At 34.8% G+C, this 16,503-nt stretch overlaps 1 pseudogene; it reads right to left on the minus strand.

Annotated features, from left to right (window-relative positions):
• The window catches only part of LOC109456562 (deoxyuridine 5'-triphosphate nucleotidohydrolase), a 108,168-nt pseudogene extending 92,472 nt beyond the window's left edge, over positions 1-15,696 (minus strand).
• Between the last annotated feature and the right edge of the window lie 807 nt (positions 15,697-16,503).

Consider the following 16,503-nt stretch of genomic DNA (forward strand, 5'->3'; position numbering starts at 1 on the left):
CAATTTTAGGTTTTAAATGTCAAACTATACTCCATTGTTATTGTGCATTCATTAAAATAAGTTTGGTAGCTCTAAGTATTTTTAATACTCTTGTACTTTAGCCTTTATACTGTAGCTAAGTGTTAAAACAACCCCACATTACTGTATTAGAGAATTCTGAATTTAACTATATATTAACCTTTACCCATTTGTTGCATATTTTTATATGTTTCCATGTTACAAATTAGTGTCCTTTCATTTTAGCTTAAAGAACTCCTTTCAACATTTCTTGTAAGGCAGGTCTAGTGGTAATGAACTCTCTTAGCTTTTGTTTGTCTGGGAAAAATCTTTATTTCTCCTTATTTTTGAAGGATAGCTTTGTCTAGCAGTGTATTCTTGGTTGGCGGTTTTTCTTTCATCACTTTGACTATATCATACACTGGTTCCTGGCCTGTGAGGTTTTGACTGAGAAACCACCTGTTAGCCTAATGGGGATTCCTTTTTAGGTTACAATCCTCTTTTCTCTTGCTGCTTTTAGGATTCTTTGTCTTTTCTTTTGACAGTTTATTATAATGCATCTTGGACATGATCATTTCAGATTGAAATAAAAGGCTTATTAGCTTCATGACTTATTAGCTCCATGAACTTGAATGTCCAAATCTCTCCCCAGTTTAAAAAGTTCTCAACCATTACTTCTTTAAATATGCTTTCTTCCCCCCTTCTCTCTCAATTCTCTTTCTGAAACTTCAGTATTTCATTGGATCTTTTCAGTAATAAATTATATCTTTTGATGGTGTCCTTTTGATCAATAACATAGACTTCACTTTTTTTCATTATTTTTTCTTTGTTCTCCTTTAACTGGGTAATTTCAGAGTACCTATGTTCTAACTCAATATCCTTTCTGCTGTTTGGCCTATTCTATTCTTGCTGTTCTCTATTGCATTATTTTATTTCTTTCATTGAAATATTAATCTCCAAAATTTCTTTATGGTTCTTTTCTATGATATCCATCTCTCGTTTTGTTTATGTATTGGTTTCCTGATTTTGCTGAATTGTCTTTCTGTGTTTTCTTATACTTCATTGAGTTTCCTTAAAACAGACATTTTAAATTCTTTATCAGATAAATTATATATGCAGGTCTTAGGGTTCTGTTGCTACCATGTTTCCCCGAAAATAAGACCTAATCAGAAAATCAGCTGTAATGCGTCTTTTGGAGCAAAAATTAACATAAGACCCCGTCTTACTTTACTATAAGACCAGGTATAATATAATATAATATAATATAATATAATATAATATAATATAATATAATATAATATAATATAATACTGGGTCTTACATTAATTTTTGCTCCAAAAGATGCATTCGAACTTATTGTCTGGGTAGGTCTTATTTTCGGGAAACAGCGTAGAAGATTATTATGATCTTTTGGTGATGTTATGTTTTCCTGAATTTTTTCATGTTTCTTGGAATTTTTCATTGCTACCTTCACATTTAAAGTTTGGTTACCTTCTCCAATCTTTACTAGCTGCTTTTAGGAAAGAAATAACTTTGGTCAGTCCTGCTAGAGAATCTGAGACTTTCTCAGACATTACATGAATATATCTGCTCCATGCTTCTTACTACCTTTTGTGTAAGAACTGCTGAGCTTGTATGTCTTTCCATCCGCCACTGCACCAGGCCAGCTGCTCATATCCTCCCTTTTGTTTTCCCAAAGGTGGTACTGCAGCTCAAGTTTGTGGTTTCTTCCTTGTCCATAGATTCTAGTCTATACTTGGCTTGTACTTCCCAGTTATCTGCCAAAGCTTGTTCTTGCTACTGCCCTTGGGAACATGCATAGGGAGCCAGCCATGGAGTGGGGGTGTATGTGAGTGAGTCATGTGGGGCACTAGGGGTTCCCACATGCCAATTGGGAGGATCCATGTCTTTTTCTATGGCTCCTTCCCAGCAGCTCATGGGCAGCATTCCTGATAGAGTCTGCAATGCAGTCATCAAGGAATATGTCCCTTTCATTCCCTCTGAGCATTTTTCTGGCTGCTCTCCTGATCTCCCTCAACTCAGTCACGAAGATTCCAATTTAGTACTCTAGATGCTGCAGGAGAGAAGTGAGTCTTTTTGACACCAATTCATACAGCTGGGGAACCTGGGCACTCATCCACTTTCCCTTTTCTCCACAGTTGAAATCATGGGCTAAAAGGGACTCATTTCGCCTTAACCCATGCTGACTTAGAGAGGGGTGATGTAGGCAAGGTCAAGCTGTTCCTTTTACCTACGTCAGTGCATGAAAACTCGTGATTATTATTATCTTTTTCTCCAATGAAGTGCTGAAACTTCTCCCTGGAAACCTGAACAAAGGCTCTGTTGCCTGTGGGTTACTTCCCAAATCAGTGTTCTCTAGGTACTCCCACACAATGGTTAATTAGGTCTGGAACCAGTTCATAGGCAACTACAGGATCCACAGCATTCTTTTACTTGATGCACAGGTGGGTGAGACTCCTTCTGGGCCTTGGGCATGTGGTGTTGGATCCCAGAACGCCCACGGAGGAGTTATTTTGTGATAATGTTGAATTTTTATTGTTGGGAGGTGGGGGTAATTTGAAGGTATGTCTTATGCCACCATGATTCTGATGTCAGTCTCTTTCATCTGATTTTCCTTGTTTTTGATCACCTTGACAGTTTCAAGGAATATTACTGGTCAGGTATTTTGTAAAATGTTCCTCTATTAGGAGTTTTCTCGTGTTTTTCTTATGATTAGCTAGGGGTTATGGATTTTGGAGAAGAAGTCCACTGTGGTAAAATGTCATTATTATTGTATCGTATCATATCATACATACATTACCATCAACATGAGTTATCACTGCTCATATGACAGATATCCTCTCCTTGACCAAACGTCAGCCAGGCTTCTCCGAGCTCTCTTCTGGACTAGGCCCTTACCTTGGTCTATAAAAACTACACATTCTCAACACAAATGATTTCAACAACTCTTTTACCCCCATACTAAAAACTTAAACAAGCCCTAACAGTTTCAAACAGGTTAAGGCTACATCCCTAGCATGACCTTAGCCTTTCTTAAAGTGCGTCCCTGAGACAGCTAAGGCTGTCAAAAGAATTCACTGTTTGTTCTAGGAAACAGCTGACAATAGACCCCATGACCACCCTTTCTCAGAGCACTTACTAAGAAGGGTTTACAACTGCGAATCCTTCTGTTTCTTTGAAAGGTATATGTGTCTCTTACAACTCAAGGTTATCTTTCTTAAGGTCCTGAAAGCCACTACTTTAAAGTGTTATCATGCAGAAGGCTAGGACCTTTGTCTTTCAGTCTCTGTGGGCGATTAACTTTGATAATCGCCAACTAATGGACACAGCCAGCCTAATCAGCATTTATCCTGACTAATACTTTGTAATTTTTCGGTACCGTGATTCTACTGAGCCCTTGTTGATCCCCATTCTCCCTTTAGAAAGCCCAGTCACCTCTGCACAAATTAAAGTTGAGTTCAGTTTATAATGAACTCTCTTCCCTATTGCAATAGACTATTACTGACCAAAATCTGTCTTAACCAATTTAACTTCATCTAGCTTTCTTTATCTTTGACAGATATCACCTTGATCATCCACTGAAATAGGGTTTATCTACCTTTTCCACTGTAAATTTACTCCTTTTTTCTCCTCCTTTCCATACTGTACTCTTTGGAAGGAAGTCACTCTCTGCAGCCCGCATTTAAGGAGTAGAGTCATGCTTCACCTCCTTGAGAATAAAATATCTACATAAATTGTTTGGAATTCTTCTGCATGGGAAATTTGTTTTTCTCCCCAAAATTTATGTATGCAATTATTTATTTATACCAGTCTGGACTCTTTTATATTTATTTTGCACTTTGGTTTATAATGCAATACTACTTTATTTATATATTTATTTGCTCAAATAACCCCAGCTTTTTCATTTGGCTGCTATGTCCTTCTGCCATATTACTATCACTTCGTTTGTGTTTTATTTTGGAGTATTTCCTTACTTTTTGGCCTTATAAGATGCTCTAGACTCATCATGTATATTTCCTGCCATTACTTTTAAGATTTGATTTTTTTTTTTTTTTTTAATTAAGGGCTGGAATTTGAAACTAAGATCTGAGAGTTAGGTGTGTATATAATTGACTTTTGTATATTGAGCAGCTATCCCTCAAACTGGTTAATTTTAAATATTAGCTCTAGCATGTTTTACGTGGATTCCGTAGAACTTTCTATGCAAATAACCATATTTGCGTAGGTTATTTGCATAAGAATAACTTGCTTATGATGCTAAAGGGAATTCTATGCAAAACCTACTTTAAGCATCATACTTTATTGCAAAATGTTGTTTTCCTTTAAAATCAGGATCAAGACAATGATTACCACTTGTCTTCAACATTGTACCCCAGTCCTAGTCTGTACAGTAAGTGAAGAAAAAAAAGAGCCCTAGCACTGGAAAGGAAGAAATAATTTTGTCATTATTAGGGTTTCTTTTTTGTTTTTGTTTTTTTTATCCTAAGATTATTTTGTGGTTTAACAAGTTTACTGAAAAAATGTCAGTGTAGAGAGATTCATTCTAATAAACTGTCAACAAAAAAGAAATAAGCCTAAAATTTTATTTATAATAGCATTAAAAATATACTGGAAAAATTGTGAGACCTTTATATTGAAATCTACAAAATATTATTTATAGAAATTTTAAAAAGATGTGTATTGATTTTATATTACTGCTGTAACAAATTAGAGTTCTATCAGAAGTCCATAATGGGATCCACTGGGCTAAAATTGAGGTGTCTGCAGGGCTGCATTCCTTCTGGGGGCTCTAAGGGAATCTTTTACCTTGCCTTTTCCAAACTCTAGAGGCCACAAGTATTTCTTCTCTCATGGCACCTTTCTGCGTCTTCAAAACTAGCAAAGGCACTTCAATTCTTTCTCACATTGCATCACTCTAGCATTGACTCTCCTGCTTGCCTCTTTGGGGTCTTTCTCTATTTTTTATGTTCCTCATTTCCTTCTGCATACTCACTACCAGTCTCTTTTAACTATATTTCTAGTAACAGTTTATTGAAAGAAATCTAGACTTTTCTATCATGTTCCTCAAAATCCTTCCTTCTTTTGTCTATTTCCCAAATTCCAAAGCCACTTCAACAGTTTGGGTATCAATATCAGTACCGGTGTCCTACTGCTGCTTTTACAATTATCATGGACTTTGTGTCTTAAAAACCATAAATTTATTATCGTATGGTTCTAGAAGTCAGAAATCATAAATTCATGGCTGTGTTCCTTCTAGGGGAGAATCTATTCCCTTGCCACTTCTAGCTTCTAAATGCTATCTCCATTCTTGATTTGTGGCCCGAGTCCTTATCTTTAAAGCCAGCAATATGGCATCTTCTCTCTGACTCTGATCTTCCTGCCTCCTTCTATAAGTACTCTTGAGATTACACTAGGCTCATCTTCATTATCTAGTATAACTTCCAAACCTCAAGATCCTTAACTTAATTATATCTACAGAGTCCTTTTTTTTTTTTTTTTTTTTTTTTTTTTTTAACAATGGAAGCTATTACATTTTTTTTATGGGGATTAGAGCATAGCTATCTTTGGAAGGTCATTATTCTGCCTACCACAAGACCTAAATAAGTGAAGGCATTTCCATATTATTGACTGGAAGGCTTGTAAAGATGTCAGTTTATTCAAAATTGATTTATATATTCACTGCATTCATGAAAAAATGTCAAAGAAATTTTTTTTATGGAAATTGGAGAGTTAAATCTAAATTTTACCTAGAAAGGTATTTAAACACCTAACAAAAAGAACTAACAATAAAAAAGATTGATAAATTAAATTACATTATAATTAAATAATTCTGTTCACCAAGAGTGAACTACAAGAAAATATAAACAACTCCTGTGTAAGAAAGACATATTAATTAAAAATGCAGGCAAGGAATTAGAAAAGGCACCAAACAAAAGGGACATAAAAATAGCCTCAAACCATATGCGCATGTCCTCAATTTCATTAGTATCAGAGAAATGCAAATTGAAGCCCTGATGCAAACTACTACACTTCTGCCATATTGTTAACATTAAAACGACTGACAAGGATGTGAAGGAATAATTCTTCTCATACTCTGCTGGTAGGAATATAAATTGTCACAGGCAATCTGGATAACTCTTTGAAAATTTTTACTAAAATTGAATATATGCCTCTTCAATGACCCAGCAATTTCACTTCAAAATATATAGTCAATAAAATTGTATCCATGTGATGGTAGTGATGGTAGCACAATATTATGAATGTGTTTAATATCACTGGGTTGTACTCTTAAAAATGGTTAAGATGGTAAATTTTATGTTATGTGTATTTCATCACAAAAAAGAAATGGGAAAAAAGAGACAAGGAAAATACCCACAAAATGCAATGTTGGATGTTTTTTGGAATCTGACTTATACCAACCAACGGTAAAAGGCCATTTGTGAGATAATTTGGGAGATTTGAGCTTTGGCAATTAGACAACGATAGTTTCAAAAAATTTATATGAGCAGTGAGATAAGTACAAGAATATGAATTTCAGCATTATGATTGCCCAAACTTGATACTACTCAAATATCCATCAAGATTATTATGAAAACTGTAACTATAGTATATTCAGTCAAATTAAAATACGTCAGGTCATCAAATAATGTCTCATTGTTCAATGTTGTTTTGTAATACAGTGGAATAGAAAAAAGAAATCATTTTCTGTCCAGGGCCACTATCTGTGTAGAATTGCATATTCTCCCCATGTCTGTTTGGGTTTCCTTCAAGTACTCCGGTTTCCTTGCACATCCCAAAGATGTGTAGGTAAGGTAAATTGGTGTGTCTAAATTGTCCCAATCTGAGTGTGGGTGTGAGTGGACCCTCCAGTGTAAAGGTGTCCTGTCCAGGGTTGGATCCCATCTTGTGCCCTGAGCTGCTGGGATAGGCTCCAGCCACCCGGGACCCTGAGCTGCGATTAAGTGGATTGGAAAATAATTATCCTACTTGTTTTGATTAATCTTTCTTTTTTGCCTATATATATTTTTTTATTAAAATTTATTGGGGTGACAGTAGTTAGTAAAATTACATAGGTTTCAAGTGTACAATCCTGTAATGCATCATCTATATATCCCAGGTCAAATATATGGTGATGGAAGGAGAACTGGCTCTGGGTGGTGAATACACAATGTGATTAATTTTTCTTTAGCCTAGGCATAGCTCACATTTATTTCAATGTTTCAGATTAGAGGTATTTTGTGCCTTTATTTAGAAGTTTGGTGACGTTTTTGTGACCAAATATGCATTTGGGACTTAACTCTTGTTTATGTCATTCAGCCTATAATAAAATTGGTTTCGTTATACATTGTTTCACTTAGTCAGTTTCTAATAATCTATCAACAATGTTAAATAAGGACTTATTATACTTCATAGCAATTAAAGAGAACAATGAATGAAGCTCATGAACATGAAGTAGAATAAAAGAAATCACAGAGAAAAGTATTCATAATATATTGATTTCATTTTACATAATGTTTTTTAAAACCTAATTTATGTTGTTAGAATTAAGAAGATATTACCTTTAAACAGTTGTCAAATTTAGAAGATAAAATCCAGGATAACCAGTTGAATATTAGGTTGATAAATAATAGAAATTTGTTTAGTACAAGTATATGCCAATACTGCCTTTTATAAATTGTCTGGCAACCTTATACTAAGGAATATATAGATGATGTGGATTGAAAAGGGGCTTGAGAGGGACTTAGGGGATACTAAAACTGTTTTTTTGTTTGTTTGTTTTGTTTTACTTGGGTTGATGTTACATATGTACTCACTTTCTGATGGTTTACTGAGCTGTAGTTTATGAGCTATACATTTATATTCTGTGTACGCTGCTGATGTATATTTTACTTCATAGTAATTTAAATATGTATGTTTAAATGTAATGGGTTCACTGTAAATATATAAAGAAAAGATGGACTTGTCAGGTAAATTAAAGAGAGGACTCAAACATAAAAAGATGGTAGAAATCAGGAAATTTAAGGTCCACCACAGTGCCAGGACTCTGTATTCTATGATTTCTTACAAGTGTTTGGAATAGAAAAATTCTAATAAAATTTTGGTTCTGATCTTTCTGTAACTCATTAGAATCACAGAGGCAATTCTTTCTTAGGAACAAACCCAAGTGAGTACTTATTTCTTTTGGCAAATTAGTTTTAAATTTAATAAGGTATCTTACAATAAACCTGCAATGTTTTTCAGTCAATACTACTTTTTAGCAAGCTTGGCCAGTTAATTATCTATTCTCTATTACTAGTAGAAGTAACTAATCAGAACATGCCTATACCTGCTAATACATTTGACTAATTAGCTCATATGACACCCATGTGGGGTAGGGAAATAAATATTTTACTTCCCATTTTACAAATGAGGAAACAGATACAAATATGTTAGACCATTTTCCTGAGGCTATTCAGAAACTTAATAGAAGCAATATTTAAACTAAGAGTTTGAATTCTTTCACTAACTTTTTATTGACTTGTGTTTAAGTCTGTCTATTTTCAACACATAAAAGCTAAAAGTCAAGACAGTATTCTTTTATACAAAAACTATTCTGTATTCATATGAATAATTAAAATATTAAAAAATTATTCAACTGAAAAAAAAATCCCATTTTCATACATTTGAATGAATGCTCATCTTCTTATCTAATTTCTGAATCAACAGAAATAATGAAGGTAAGATGTCATTACATTTTAAGTTATATTTAAAACACTGGCTTTAGAATTTAGTACAGCAGACTGGGTTCTGGTCCCTTCTCTGCCAGTTACTAAGTCTTTTGAATTAGGCAATTATTTAATCATGCAGCTTTAATTTTATCATTTCTAAAAAATGGGAATGGGAACAACTGACCTGTTTATTTTGTTAGTTATTGTGAGATTAAGCAAAACAATTTTTATGCTTTTATAAAAGTGCTATGAAGTGGATAGCTTGGTGTTTTTCAATATATTTTTAAAAATTATTGGTAGGAAAATTAATTTCTCTACTCATTCTTCTTTGTGTATGTATCCTGAGCTATTTTAAAGTTTTAATGAATCAATTTTATATCTATTTATGGAAAGCCAAAATGTTTTTAAATGATCAAGTATAGAACTGAACATACATGGAAAAGTTAATCTAACCACATTAACTTTTTTTAGAATATTTAAAACATTTGACAAAGCAACTGGATAGGAATAGCTAAAGTTTACTGAGAACTTACTCTTTTAAAGTATTTTCATCTATGATCTTATTTGCTCCTTTCCCCACCACTATGAGTAGGTACTATTATTTTTTTCCATTGTATAAATGAGGATATTAAGGCTAGGGATTTTAATACCTACTTTTACTCCTCTGATTCACTACTTAATAACTGAGTGATATGAGCAAATTGTTTATGTCTCAGGTCCTCATTTGTACACTTGGTGTAACAATTCCCATTACATAATTTTTTTTTAATTTATTGAATTTATTGGGGTGACATTGGTTAGTAAAATCATATAGGTTTCAAGTGTGCAATTCTATACTACACCATCTGTGTATTGCATTGTGTATTCGGCTCCCGGAGTCAGTTCTCCTTCCATCACCCTACACTTGAACCCCTTTTCCCTCTTCTACCATCCTCCTCCCCTCTTACCCTCTGGTAACCACTAAACTGTTGTCTGTGTCTATGAGTTTTTGTTTCTTTGTTTGTTTGTCTTGTTCATTTATTGCTTTCAATTTTGCATCCCACATATCAGTGATGTCGTATGGTCCTCAACTTTTTCTGACTTATTTTGCTTAACATGATAATCTCCAGATCAATCCATGTTGTTGCAAATGACACTATTTCATCTTTTCTTATGGCCTGGTAATAATCCATTGTATATATGCACCACATTTTCTTTATCCAATCATTTATCGAAGGATACTTTGGTTGGTTCCATGTCTTGGCCACCATGAATAATGCTACAATGAACATAGGGATACATATATCTTTGTGGATAAATGTTTTCGGAGGTTTTGGATAGATACCTGGAAAGGAATTGTTGGGTTGTATGGTAATTCTATTCTTAATTTTTGAGGAACCTCCATACTGTTTTCCATAGTGGCTGTACCAGTTTACATTCCCAACAGCAGTGTATGAAGGTTGAAGTTTCCTTTTCCTCCACAGCTTCTCTAATACTTGTTATTACTTGTCTTGTTGATAATAGCCATCCTGACAGGTGTGAGGTGGTACCTCATTGTGGTTTTGATTTGCATTTCCTTAATAGCTAGTGAAGTTGAGCATTTTTACACATATCTGTTGGCTGTATGTATATCTTCTTGTGAGAAATGTCTATACAGGTCCTCTGCCAAATTTTTCATTATATTTGTTGTTGTTGTTGTTCAGTTGTATGAGTTCTTTATATATTTTGATTATTAGCCCCTTATGAGAGGCATTGTTTGCAAGTATCTCCTTCCATTCAGTTGGTTGCCTCTTTGTCTTGTTGAAGGTTCTTTTGCTGTGCAGAAGCTTTTCAAAATTCTCTCTGAACCCAAGTTTATGCTTTCTTGTATGCAATTTATTATTTCAGGTCTTATGTTTAGGTCTTTGATCCACTTTGAGTTAATTTTGGTATATGGTGACAGACAGCCATCTAGTTTCATTCTTTTGAATGTGACTTTCCAGTTTTCCCAGCACTTATTAAAGAGGCTTTCTTTTCTCCATTGTATGTTTTTGGCTCCTTTGTCAAAAATTATCTGTCCATATGTATGTGGGTTTATTTCTAAGTTCTCGATTCCATTCCATTGGTCAGTGTGTCTGTTTCTCTGCCAATACCATGCTGTTTTGATTATTGTCACTTTATAGCATAAATTGAAGTCTGGGAGTGTGACACCTCTGGCCTTATTCTTTTCCCTTAGGGTTTCTTTGGCTATTTGGGGTCTTTTGTGATTCCATACAAATCTCGTGACATTTTGTTCGATTTCTTAAAAAGAAAAAATGCTATTGGGATTTTCATGGGGATTGCACAAGTCTGTATATTGCTTTGGGTAATATGGTCGTTTTAACTGTGTTGAGTCTTCCAGTCCATGAACACAGATTATCCTTCCATTTCTTTCTTTATTCTTCAATTTCTTTTAATGTCTTACACTTTTCAGTGTATAGGTCCTTCACATCCTTTGTTAAGTTTTTTCCTAGGTGTATTATTCTTTTTGTTGCAATTGCAAAAGGAATTGTTCTTCTCCTTTTGTGAAATTTCATTGTTAGTATATAGGAATGCTATAGATTTTTGTACATTGATTTTTTTTATCCTTCAACTTTACTGTATTTGTTTATTGTTTCTATTAATTTTGCAGTGGAGTCTTTATGTGTTTAGGTTTTTCTATAGAAAGTATCATATCATCTGCAAAAAGTGACATTCCCAACGTGGGTGACTTTTATTTCTTTTTCTTGCCTGATCACTCTGGCTAGAACTTCTAATACTATGTTAAATGGCAATGGTAATAGGGGACAACCCTGTCTTGTTCCTGACCTTAGAGGAAAAGTTTTCCGGTTTTCACCATTAGGTATGATATTAGCTGGAGTTTGTCACATATGATATGGTCTTTATTATGTTGAAGTACTTTCCTTCTATACCCATTTTAACCATAGATGGATGTTATATCTTGTCAAATGCTTTTTCTGCATCTATTGACATATTCATGATTTTTATCTTTTATTTTGTTTATGTGGCATATCACATTGATCAATTTGTGTATGTTGAAACATCCTTGTGCCTCTGGAATGAACCCCAGTTGACTCTGATGTATAATATTTTTAGTGTGTTGTTGTGTTCAATTTGTTAGTATTTTGTTTAAGATTCTTGCATCTGTATTCATCAGAGATATTGGTCTCTAGTTTTCTTTTTCTGTGTGTGTGCTATCTTTGCCAGATTTGGGTATAGGGTAATGTTGACCTCATAAAATGAGGAAGTATTGCCTCGTCTTCAATTTTTTGGAAGAGTTTGAATGTTTGTTAGAATTCCCTGGTGAAGAATTTGAATGTTTTTTAGAATTCACTGGTGAAGCCATCTGTTCCTGGACTTTTACTTTGGGGGAGGTTTTGGATGATTGTTTCAATTTCCTTACTGTTGATTGGGTCTACTTAGATTTTACAGTTCTTTGTGATTCAGTCTAGGAAGTTTATGTATTTCTAAGAACTTGTGCATTTCTTCTAGGTTATTGAATTTTGTGACACATAGTCCTACATAGTATTCTCGTATGATCCTTTGTATTTCTATGGTGTCCATAGTAACTTCTTCTCTTTCATTTCTGACTTTGTTCCTTTGCGTCTTTTCTATGTTTTTCTTAGTAAGTCTAGTTAAATGTTGGTCAATTTTATTAATTTTTAAAGAACCAGCTCTGTGTTGCATTTATTTTTTCTGTTGTCTTTTTGTTCTCTATTTCACTTAATTCTGTTCTAATTTTTATTATTCCTTCTGCTGACTTTGGATTTCATTTGTTCTTTTTATACTTCCTTAAGATATAATGTTAGGTTGTTTATTTGGCATTTTTCTTATTTTTTGAGGTAAGCCTGTATTGACATAACTTTCCCTCTTAATACTGCTTTGGTCATATTCCAATAATTTTGATATGTTTCATTTTCATTCTCATTTGTTTCTATGTATCTTTTGATCTCTCCTTTTATTTCTTCTTTGACACAGTCATTCTTTAATAGCATGTTGTTTAGTCTCGACGTATTTGTGGTTTTTCCCACTTTCTTTTTGCAGTTGATCTGCAATTTCGAAGTATTGTGGTCAGAGCATATGCTTGGTATGATTTCAATGTTTTTAAATTTGCTAAGTCCAGTTTTGTGTCCCAACATGTGATCTATCCTTGAGACTCTTCCACATGCATTAGAAAATAATCTATACTCTGATGTTCTAGGATGTGCTCTGTAAATGTCAGTTATGTCCATTTGGTCTAATGTGTCATTTAACGCTGATATTTTCTTATTGATTTTCTCTTTGGATGATCTATCCATAGCTGTCAATGACATATTCATGTTCCCTACCATAATTGTGTTTTTGTTAGTTTCTCCTTTAGTTCTGTTAGTAGTTGCTTTGTAAATGTCGGTTATTCCTGACGGAGCATATATATTGATAAGTGTTAAGTTTTCTTTTTGTATTGCCTCCTTTATCGTTATGGAATGTCCATCTTTGTCTCTTGTTACCTTTTTTATCCTGAAGTCTGTTTTGTCAGACATAAGTATAACTACACTCTTTTTTCTGGATGCCATTTGCTTTGAGTTTCATTTTCACCCCTTTCACTCTGAGTCTGTATTTGTCCTTAGAGCTGAGTTGTGTCTCCTGGAGGCAGCATATGGTTGGGTTTTGTTTTTTTATCCAATCTGCAAATTTGTGCCTTTTTTATTGGTGAGTTCAGTCCATTACATTTAGGGGGCTTTTTGATATATAAGGATTTCCTATAGCCATTTTGTCTTTTGTTTTCTGGAACTCAGTGTCTCCATTGTTTCTTTGCCTTTATGTTTCTGTCTGTTCTTTGAGTTTGGTAATAGTCTATGATTATTTCCCTCTGTTTCCTCTATTTTTATGTGTTTTGGTTCTGGAGAGAGAGAGAGAGAGAGAGAGAGAGAATTTCCGTAAAAGAAAGTTTCCTTCATACAGTAGTCCTTTTTCTTCATCATGCATCTTATTTCCATTCCCTTTTGCAAATTGAAACCTTTATCTCCGCCTCCTTTGTTGTCGCAAATTATCCTTAGTTATGCTGTGAGTTTATTTCTGAGTTGCAGTAGTAAATTGTCTTCTTCAATTTTTCTTTCTTTTTTTTTAAATGTTTTTATCTCCTTTACCCTTTATGTTATGTTTAAGTGTATAGTGCCCTATCCTATGTAGGGGTCATATCCTGTGTAGGAGTTGCCATTTCCTGCTTCTATCTATCTGTTAGTAATCTTGCTCATAGTTTTATATTCTTTTATCTTTTTGTTTCAAGTTGAATGGCCTCCTTCAGTATTTCCTATAATGTAGGCCTTGCAGAGGAAATTTCCCTCAGCTTCTGTATATCTGGAAAGGTCTTCACTCCTCCTTCATTCCTAAAGGATACATTTGCAGGATACATTATTCTTGGCTGGTAATTTCTCTCTTTCAATAGTTTGAATATTTGATTCTACTCTGCCTCCTAGCTTGTAGAATTTCTGCTGAAAAGTCTGATGATAACCTAATGGGCTTTTGTTTGTAGGTTAAAGTGTTCTTTTCCCTGGCTGCCTGGAGAATTCTTTCTTTGTCATTGATTTTTGACAGCTTCAATATAATGTGCCTTGGAGAAGGCCTATTAGGATTGAGGTAATTAGGTGTTCTATTTGCTTCTTGGATTTCAGGATCCAGTTCTTTCCATAGGTTTGGGAAATTCTCATGAACTATTTGTTTGAATGGACTCTTTGTTCCATTCTCCCTTTCTTCTCCTCCTGGTATACCCATCATTCTTATGTTGCTCTTTCTGATGGAGTCAGAAAGTTCTTGTAGAGTTCTTTCATTTCTTTTAAATCTCAAGTCTCTCTCTTCTCCCATCTGTGTCATTTCTAGATTTCTATCTTTGATATCTCTAATTCTTTCCTCTATCTGGTCAGTTCTATTTCCTAAGCTAGCTATTTCATTCTTCATTTCTTTTATTGAGTTATTCAGCTCCAGAATTTTTTTTTTAATTTCAATCTGTTTGGTAAAATACTAATTTTGTTCATTGATTTTACTTCTGAGTTCATTAAACTGCCTATCTCAGTTTTTGTTTTTTTTTGTTTTGTTTTTGCATGTCATTGACTTTTTTCAGAACTGCAACCTTGAATTCTCTGTCATTTACATCATATAACTTCCATGTCTTTAAGTTTATTTTCTGGAGTTTTTTCCTTTTCTTTCTGAGCTGCCTTGTTACCATGGTTATTCATGGCAATTAATGGATTATTTCTCTTCCCGGGCATCTATGGGAGTGAATTCTGCAGCAGGTTGATTTGAAATGTCTTTCTTTTGTTTTCCAGTAAGTAGTGCTGGAGCATTATATTATTTTCTTGCGCTGGATCATTTTATTTTTTCTTGCACTGTTCTGGCTTCTCTTCTTGTTCAGTGGGAGATTTCCTGGGGAGATGGGCTTCTCTTCTGACCAGATCACCTCAGTCTCAGGGCACTAGCCCTGTGGCAAGATGTGGTGGGTGATGGGATTCTGAGCCCCTAAAACTCCAGGATTGCCCCTGTAGCCAGATGCAGAGCTGTGTGCCTCAGCAACCCTAGGTGCCCTTGATACAGTTAGCCATTAAAAGTGGGGGTGGGGTGGGTTGAGAGAATTGGCTGGTGTGTTTGTGACTTTTTTCTCTTCCAAGTAATGACGACTGCCAGATAACAGCTGCCTCACCTCTATATCTCCTCCCTTGTCACTGCAATTAGCCACAGTGTGCATCTGCCACTCAGGAAATATCTCTATCTCTTCAGTGCTCATGGCTGTAGATATTCTGTTCTTTAATTCAACGCTGCTACCATTTTTCCGAGGGCCCACTGCTAACACTGAAAGAGTGTGGGGGAGGTGAGCTCTGAGAGGTTGTGGGAATGTGTCCAGGCTTTGTGGCTTAGTTTTCTGCCTGGCAGTGAGGGCTGTTAGACTGCAGTTGCTGCACTTCTGCATTTGGTCTTTGCCCCAATCACTGGGTTCAGACATATTTTATACTAATCACTCAAGCAGGAGTGCTCAGGGCCACAGAGAATGCACTTGCAGTCTCAATCCTCCGCTCTCCTGGGACCACAGTGAGCTCCAGGCTACATCTGCAGCCCCAGTTTCTGCACTTCTCCCTTTCCTCCTCCCCTGTTTGCCCCTATTCACCCAACTTCAGAAGTTTCAATGTGCATATCTCTCAGATGTGTCTGTGTGTTGTGTAGGGAATCTTTTGCTGAATTATTACTGCTCAATTTGTTGTAACTTCAAGGGGAGTTATCAAGGAGTACCTCTCACGCTGCCATGTTTCTGACCATAAAATGTTTTCTTTTTAAATGATTATTTAACATAAAGTACTGACATCCGTTTTGAAATAGTAGGCTATCCATTAATATTAGCTATGATTATACTCTACTTTATGTAAATCAATGTCCTTTTTAATGAGATGCATTTTCTATACTGCAAATGTACTATGACCCAGAGAAGATACTTAATTTATTTCATATTATTGGAATGCTCGTCCAGTATTAATTCCCACTCCTTCTTAATAACAAAACCCCAAATTTGTCCGGTGCAGAAATGTTCTGAGCCCAAATAGCATCATCTTTCTCAGATTGCCTAATTAAGGCAATCGTATGACACATTTCTGGCCAACGTAATGTCAGATGAGGATATCTAGAACATTTTCTTCCCAGTCTGGATTCAATATTTATTTTATTTATTTATTTTTCTATTATCTTGCTACCTGTAATACCAATGTATGATTTACAGTAATGAGAGCCATCTGAAGACCATGAAGCATTAAAAATGGGA

The sequence above is a fragment of the Rhinolophus sinicus genome, linkage group LG02 (assembly GCF_036562045.2).
Source record: "Rhinolophus sinicus isolate RSC01 linkage group LG02, ASM3656204v1, whole genome shotgun sequence".
NCBI classification, from domain to species: domain Eukaryota; kingdom Metazoa; phylum Chordata; class Mammalia; order Chiroptera; family Rhinolophidae; genus Rhinolophus; species Rhinolophus sinicus.